This window comes from Pan troglodytes, chromosome 17, assembly GCF_028858775.2.
Source record: "Pan troglodytes isolate AG18354 chromosome 17, NHGRI_mPanTro3-v2.0_pri, whole genome shotgun sequence".
NCBI lineage: Eukaryota > Metazoa > Chordata > Mammalia > Primates > Hominidae > Pan > Pan troglodytes.
In genome coordinates this window covers 73,651,751-73,659,053 of record NC_072415.2, presented here as the reverse complement: position 1 = coordinate 73,659,053, position 7,303 = coordinate 73,651,751, and positions in this window count along the sequence as shown.

The window sequence follows — 7,303 nt, the reverse complement described above, 5'->3', positions numbered from 1 at the left end:
CTTTAGCCATGATCAACAAGTCAAATGCTGATTACACTGTGGTTCATGAATAACAGTCTATGTGGGAGTTAAATATTTCTGTTTCATTTAGGACGCACATTCTAATATTCTAACATATAATTCTAACATTCTAATATGTAATCATGTATCTATATATACACACATTCTTATATATAATTAATATATTAAATGGTGAAAAGTCTTGACAATGTTCAAACTATATTGGAAATTTCAATAAAAAGATGGAAAGTGCAAAAGAGAAATGGTAGAAATAAAAAACATAATAACAGAGATGAAAATGCCTTTGAAGCATTTACTGGTAGATTTTCCAAGGAGAGAATGATCTGTGACCTGAATATAGGTTCATAAAAATTACCCAAACTTCAAAACAAAGATTTTAAGAAAAGAGTAAGTGAAAATACTCACTGAGTGCCCAGGACAATAAGTGAAAATAAAGCCACATCAAAGCCCATATTGTACAATTTGAGAATACTGATGTAAAGTTCCTGAAAGCTTCAAGTGAGGGGAAAAAATGCAAATCACACATAAGGAACCTGAGTGGATGCAAAATTCTCCACGGCAAGAGAGAAAGAGGACAATAAAGCCACATCTTTCAAAAATTGTGAAGGAAAAAAATATTTTCCACTTAGAATTCCAAACTCAGAGAAATACCAATCAAATGTGAGGGTAGAATATAGACATATATACACATGGAAAATCTCAAAAATGTATCTCATATCCACTTTTCCTCAGGAGGCTACTGAAGGACATGTTCCATCAAATAAGAGAGTAAATCAAGACACAGGAGACAATAGAAAAGAGGATAGATACCCAGTATAGGAGTAAGGCAAAGGAAATCTCCAAAAGGCAGTAAAAAGAGATCCTAAGATGACCACTATTGACCAGAGAGTGTACCAATCAGCATATATCAGAGAATATGATTTAAGGAAAAAGCAACACATGGATGACTATCATTTCCAAGATCACTGCTGCAATAGTAACATGCTTTGATCTTCAGGACAGGATGGCCAGCTGATATTGACTCAGAGTCTTATCTACACTTGGCTTGTCTTGACCGCGTGCTGACAAAATTCCTGCTCTTCATACCCTGATGCCTGGATCAGCTAAGAATACTCATTTCCCCACAGATGCTTCTGTGAGTTGGAAGTAGGCCAAGGTGAACTTAAAAGCCAAAATGCCAGAGCAGCTCCATCTGTAACCTACTCTACCAAATAGTCAGTCCCTTGGACACACTAAACACTTGACTGATGCCGCAACTGTACAGAAACCTACACTTCCCAAGATCCTTCATTACTTCAGCCACTGACTACTTCAAAGGGGCCTCTTGGAAATGCTCAGAAAGGCTCAGGGCCCTGCAATTCTGCGTATGTCATTTACCCTGTGAAGGTTACCCAGGAATCTTCATCTAATAGTGGAGACAGTGGCCTTACCTTATACGGCTAGGTTTGTGCTTACTACTCAGTGTTTTCAACTAATTGGCACATTATTTAGGAGTACATTCGTAGTTGGTAAAACTATTTTTAAAAATAGGAATCCCAGCACTTTGGGAGGCCGAGGCGGGCGGATCACGAGATCAGGAGATCGAGACCATCCTGGCTAACACGGTGAAACCCCGTCTCTACTAAAAACACAAAAAATTAGCCGGGCGTGGTGGCGAGCGCCTGCAGTCAGTCGCAGCTACTCGGCAGGCTGAGGCAGTAGAATGGCGTGAACCCGGGAGGCAGAGCTTGCAGTGAACCGAGATTGCGCCACTGCACTCCAGCCTGGGGGACAGAGCAAGACTCCGTCTCAAAAAAAAACTAGGAATCGATTAAATCAAAAGTCAACATAGGCTGGGTGCAGTGGCTCATGCCTATAATCCCAGCACTTCGGGGGGCCAAGGCAGGATTGCTTGAGCGCAAGTGTTCAAGACCACCTGGGCAACATAGCAAGACTTTCTCTCTACTAAAAATAAAAATAAAAGGCATATAGTGTATATCTGCTGGAAGCAATGTATGGAGAGACAGATTCTGAGGCCAATTTATTGACCTGTTGGAAAGATATATGGGAAATTATTTATTATCACTATACTTATTAAACTGTATATATACACACTCACATATATATACTTCTGTACATATTCATTGTATATATTTTTAAATCAAAGAAAATTTAGAATACCACAGTATGATTAAATGGGCTTATTCCAGATAGCCATATTAGAAAATATATTAATATACTTTACCATATTAAAAGATCTCAGGGGGAAGTCTCTATGGAATTGCACTGTCCATACAGTAATCGTTATTCACATGTGGCTACTTAAATTTAAATAATTAACATTAAGCAAATTAAAAGTACAATTCCTTTGTCTCACTAGCCACATGTCAATACCCACCTAAGCCTAGCAGCTATTGTACTGAACCATGTAATTATTGAACGTTTTCATCATCACAGAGCATTCTATGAGACAGCACTGCTATAGATCCTGGAAAATTATGTGACAAAATTTAATATATATGTTGTATAAAAGCTAGTAATGAAATAAAATAAAATAGAAAGAAATTGACTCTTTAACATATTAAAGTGTAGCCATCTCAATTTCAAAGCCAAAATCAGGTTTAATAGTTTCTAGCAGTTAGAAACACAAGAAGCATTGAATTCAAAGGATAAAAAAGAACACTTGTATTACTATTATTTTTATCAGTACCGAAGAATGAATTGGTAAAAAATAAAAAAATAAAAAATTAAAGAGGAGATTTGTTTATATGGTGTGATAACATTTTTGTTAAAAAGACAAAAAAAAATCTGTGCACATGTATTTGTGTGTACACATATAACATATCTCTGAAGGAATATATAAGAAACAACACCATGTGGTCCAGGGCAGGGTAACTGAGTGGCTTGGTGACGCTGGTGGCAAAGAGAATGTGCACTGTGTAAACCCTTTTCACCTTTTGTATTTTGGATCATGTGATTGTATCACCTATTTAAAAATATCAATAAAATCTAAATTTTAAAAGAGTTCACTGGCTCTAAGTCTGATTTATTTTACCTATCCATCTAGGCGTGGCTGTTTGCATTAATAAGCTGTCAGCTCTCAAGGAACAGAGTCTGACATAAACACTGCTATTGGAATAAACTGACTCACACTAAACAAAGCAGAGTACCCTCTAATTATAGTGCATTACTACTGTCTACAAAGATTTGCTATTTTCTATACACTGTAATTCTGGTAAGTGGTTTTGGCAACTACTATTTCCAAACATCTGGTAATACTAGTTTAAGATAATAAATCGTGATAAAGAAAACAATGCAATGAGTTCAAAGAAAAAGAGAATTGAAAGTATATTACTGACCACATTGTTTTACATACATTTTTGAGTGAGATATGACAGTTGTGATAACCAGATTGTGGTTCACAGGCCTAATGTGAAATGAAAACCCCAATTTAACTTAACCTTTGTAAAGACAAATACAAATTAAAATTACGAGTCTTAATTCTTCCTATTAAAGATAAGGGAAGAGATTCTCCTCTCCTCATTTTTATCAGAGTATTTACTTTAGAAAATTTATAATTCTAAATATTTCCTCCTCCTTTGAAGTGTATATTAATTCATTTGAAGACTAAATATGTCTTTTGTCAACTTTATGACCAAGAAATATCTTTCTCAAGGACCTGGGAACCATCTCTTTGAAATGTAAACATCAGGAGAGATAGCTGCGCTCTCTCTCAGCTTCTGGAGGAGGGTAGAGCTTAACGTCAGAGGGCACCTGGCTCCAAGCTGCAAAACTACCTCTGTCTCTCAAGATAGGAGAAGTTTGTTTTTCCTATGTATAAAACCAATTAACTAACACAGATGGTCACCCCAATTACCAGGTGAACCTGGGATGAATTATGTGTGATAAATGGGCCTGTCAAGTGCTCTTACTTGAGTAGTTACTGTTTATTTTGAGAACATCTATGGAATGGATTGGATCTGCTTGTCTGCATTAAAGGGTGAGATTTTTTTCCTGACTTGGCCATTGCTTAGCAGATTGCCTGTGATCACATTCTGGTTCAATGCTCGTTGAATAATGAAAGTGCTTTCTTTCTCTACTACCGTGGTCGAGAGGGTTTCTAGGTTGGAAGAAGATTTTAGTTTTAATTATATTTTTCCAACACTTCCACAATTATGAAGAGTGTGCTTTGTTCCAGCAGAACCCTCTTATGAGATGCTTAAGGAAAATATGCTTGGTAATTGTGACATTGAAGAGAGGAGACTTTGTTTTCTTACCCGCATTTGATGCATTGTGGAATGGAGAGACCCTTAGATATAATTTTATTAAGAGGCTTGGACCTCAGTACTCTGAGGGAACCCAGGTGCAGGAGTGCACTGGGACCTCATCAAGACTGAACAGGCTCACAGGGAACTTGGGGCTTTTTGTACCTTCCCCTCCAAGTTGTCATTCTTAGAGTGACTTATTACACATCTAGGATGCATATATATATATATGTATATATATAAATATATACACACACATATATATGCATATATATATATACACACACATACACACACACACATCAAGTTCTGAGATATATATATATATCAGATATATGTATCTCAAAACTTGATATGTGTAGATAGATACATAAATAGATATATCCTAGATATGTGTGTGTATATATATATAAAATATACTTGATATGTGTGCATATATGTACACATATCATATAGATATATATCAACACACTCTTCATAATTGTGGAATGTGTTGGAAAAATATGATTAAAACTAAAATCTTCTTCCAACCCAGAAACTCTCTCCACAATGGTAGTAGACAAAGAAAGCACTTTCGTCATTCTAAATATATGTTATATTCTCCATGGATATACTCAGTGAATTGACCCAGGATTGGATTTCTTCAGACCTATGTGGGTAATACTCTCAGGGGACAACTCTGTGCAGTTGGGGTGGGGAGACAACCCCACTGGGAGTCATGACACCAGGCTTCAGTTTCCCAGTTCTGGTATCACCTAGCTGTGTGCCCTGTCAAAGGATGAATTTATTTTACTTTATTTTATTTTATATTTATTATATTATATTATATTTGGAGAGAGAGAGCAATCAGAACTTTGGGGCAGCTAGAGCTCAGCTCTGTGACAATAGCTCTGAAACTTCCAGCTCCTGAATGTATTGGGAACATGAAAAGACTCAATGGCAGAGTCTTCAAGAAAGCAAATAAGCATCTGGTATGAAATACATTGTCTTAGGAAGAGTCACTGCCACCTTACACAGCTTAACGAATACTCAAATGATATTTTGGAAATATAAACCATTTATAGCTGGTTTTTAAAAACTGATTTTAATATTATAATTTGTTGTGTTTAGTTTTTTACTTTTAATGATCACTGAAGTAGCAAATGTGTCTCAAAATTAGAATATCGTATTTATAAAATAGATTTTGTTTATTCACAAGTCCCACAATACCAACATGAGTTTCTCTGTTTGCATGTTTTTGATATATGAACCAGATATTTGTGGGTAGGAAAAGAATAGTTCTTCCTACGAAATCAAAGCTCATCCCTTTCCTTGGTTCTAACTTCCCACTTTCTCCTATTGTTGCTCAGCTCTGCTACTGTCTTGACAAGCAGGCTTCCCTGATTTGGTTTAAAGCAGATTATGGTCCCTAGTTAATCTCCAGGGGACTACTGACCTCAAGACAAAGTCAGAAAATATCAATCTCTGACATGAAAACTCTCCAAAGTTCCCTAAAGTTAATGTGATGTTGTGGACCTTGTTCAGTAAAATAATCTTCTCCAGAGAGAGGGTTTACAGATGACTTGTGGGTCAGGCTTGGGATTCATGAATGAGCCCAGGCTCTCTCTCTAATACTATACCAGAAGCAGGTTACCACAAAACACATCTGATCTAGGATACATTTTCATAATGATGTCTCTTTTATGAGACAAGCTCGTACAAAGCAGCTTATGATGACAAGTGAAAAATAATTTTTAAAAAAATTATATATATATATATATATATATATATATATATATGGAGATGGAGTCTCTCTCTGTTGCCTAGGCTGGAGTGCAGTGGCGCAATCTCGGCTCACTGCAACCTCCACCTGCTGGGTTCAAGAAATTCTCCTGCCCCAGCCTCCCTAGTAGCTGGGACTACAGGCACATGCTACCATGCCCAGCTAATTTTTTGTATTTTTAGTAGAGACGGGATTTCACCATGCTGGCCAACAAGTCAGTATCTCTTCAAATACCTTTCTGTTGCAAGGTCTATAGAGATGGCTCCCAGAACATCTATACCTACGTTCTTGTCATCTCAGGTCACACCCATTTTTCTTTTTCTAATCCTTTACTTACCAAGCAAGTTTCTAAACTATAATTTGGTCTGTGAATATACCTGTCCAGCAGAAAGATGTTCCAAGATGAGTAAACACGGCTTACAATATAGCTCCTTTTACATGTCAATAAATTTACTGTTTCCAGTGAATAGATCAGATGCATGGCTTGGAGTAATGAGAAACCCTCTTCCAGGAAGTCTTTCACATCCCTTCCAATCTGTGCCAAGTCTCTCACCCACTCTAACCTCCCAGTGAACTAATGAAAGTTTCCTTTAGATCACTAGTACCATCGTAGGCTGCTGTATTTTCACGTCTGTTTCTACCACCAAATTGGACGTCCTTCAACAGCAAGGATTGTTCCACTCATGCTTATATTTTTTGCAGTGAGTACTTAAAGGATATACATTGAATAGAATTAAACTAGATCCCTAGGATCTAACAAGTTATAGATCCAGAAACAAACAAAATGCACCTGATTCTGTAAAACTGAGACCAGATCCTCAAACATCCTGGAGCCCCAGCAAAGAACAGCCAGCCCACAGGTGAGACTTGGGGAAATCCCTGGATTCTGTACATTTTACTCCAAGTCTTTTCACAAATGCTGTCAACTGCACAGCACTCCTACCTCACAGGGGACAGATGTGGCAATATCAAAGGGTCTGTGTGGGGAGACCAGGAGGACTGAAGTGTTTGCATATCACAAGGTCTGTTAGTTAAACTCATGGTGAATCTGCTCTGGACTCAGTGAATTGGCCCAGGATTGGATTTCTTCAGACCTATGTGGGTAATGCTCTCAGAGGACAACTCTGTGCATTTGGGGTGGGGAGACAACCCCACTGGGAGTCATGATATCAGGCTTCAGTTTCCCAGTTCTGGTATCACCTTACTGTGTGCCCTGTCAAAGGATGAAGCAGAGGCCACTGGGGCTAAGAAAGCAGCACTGAGTTTACTTGCCAGG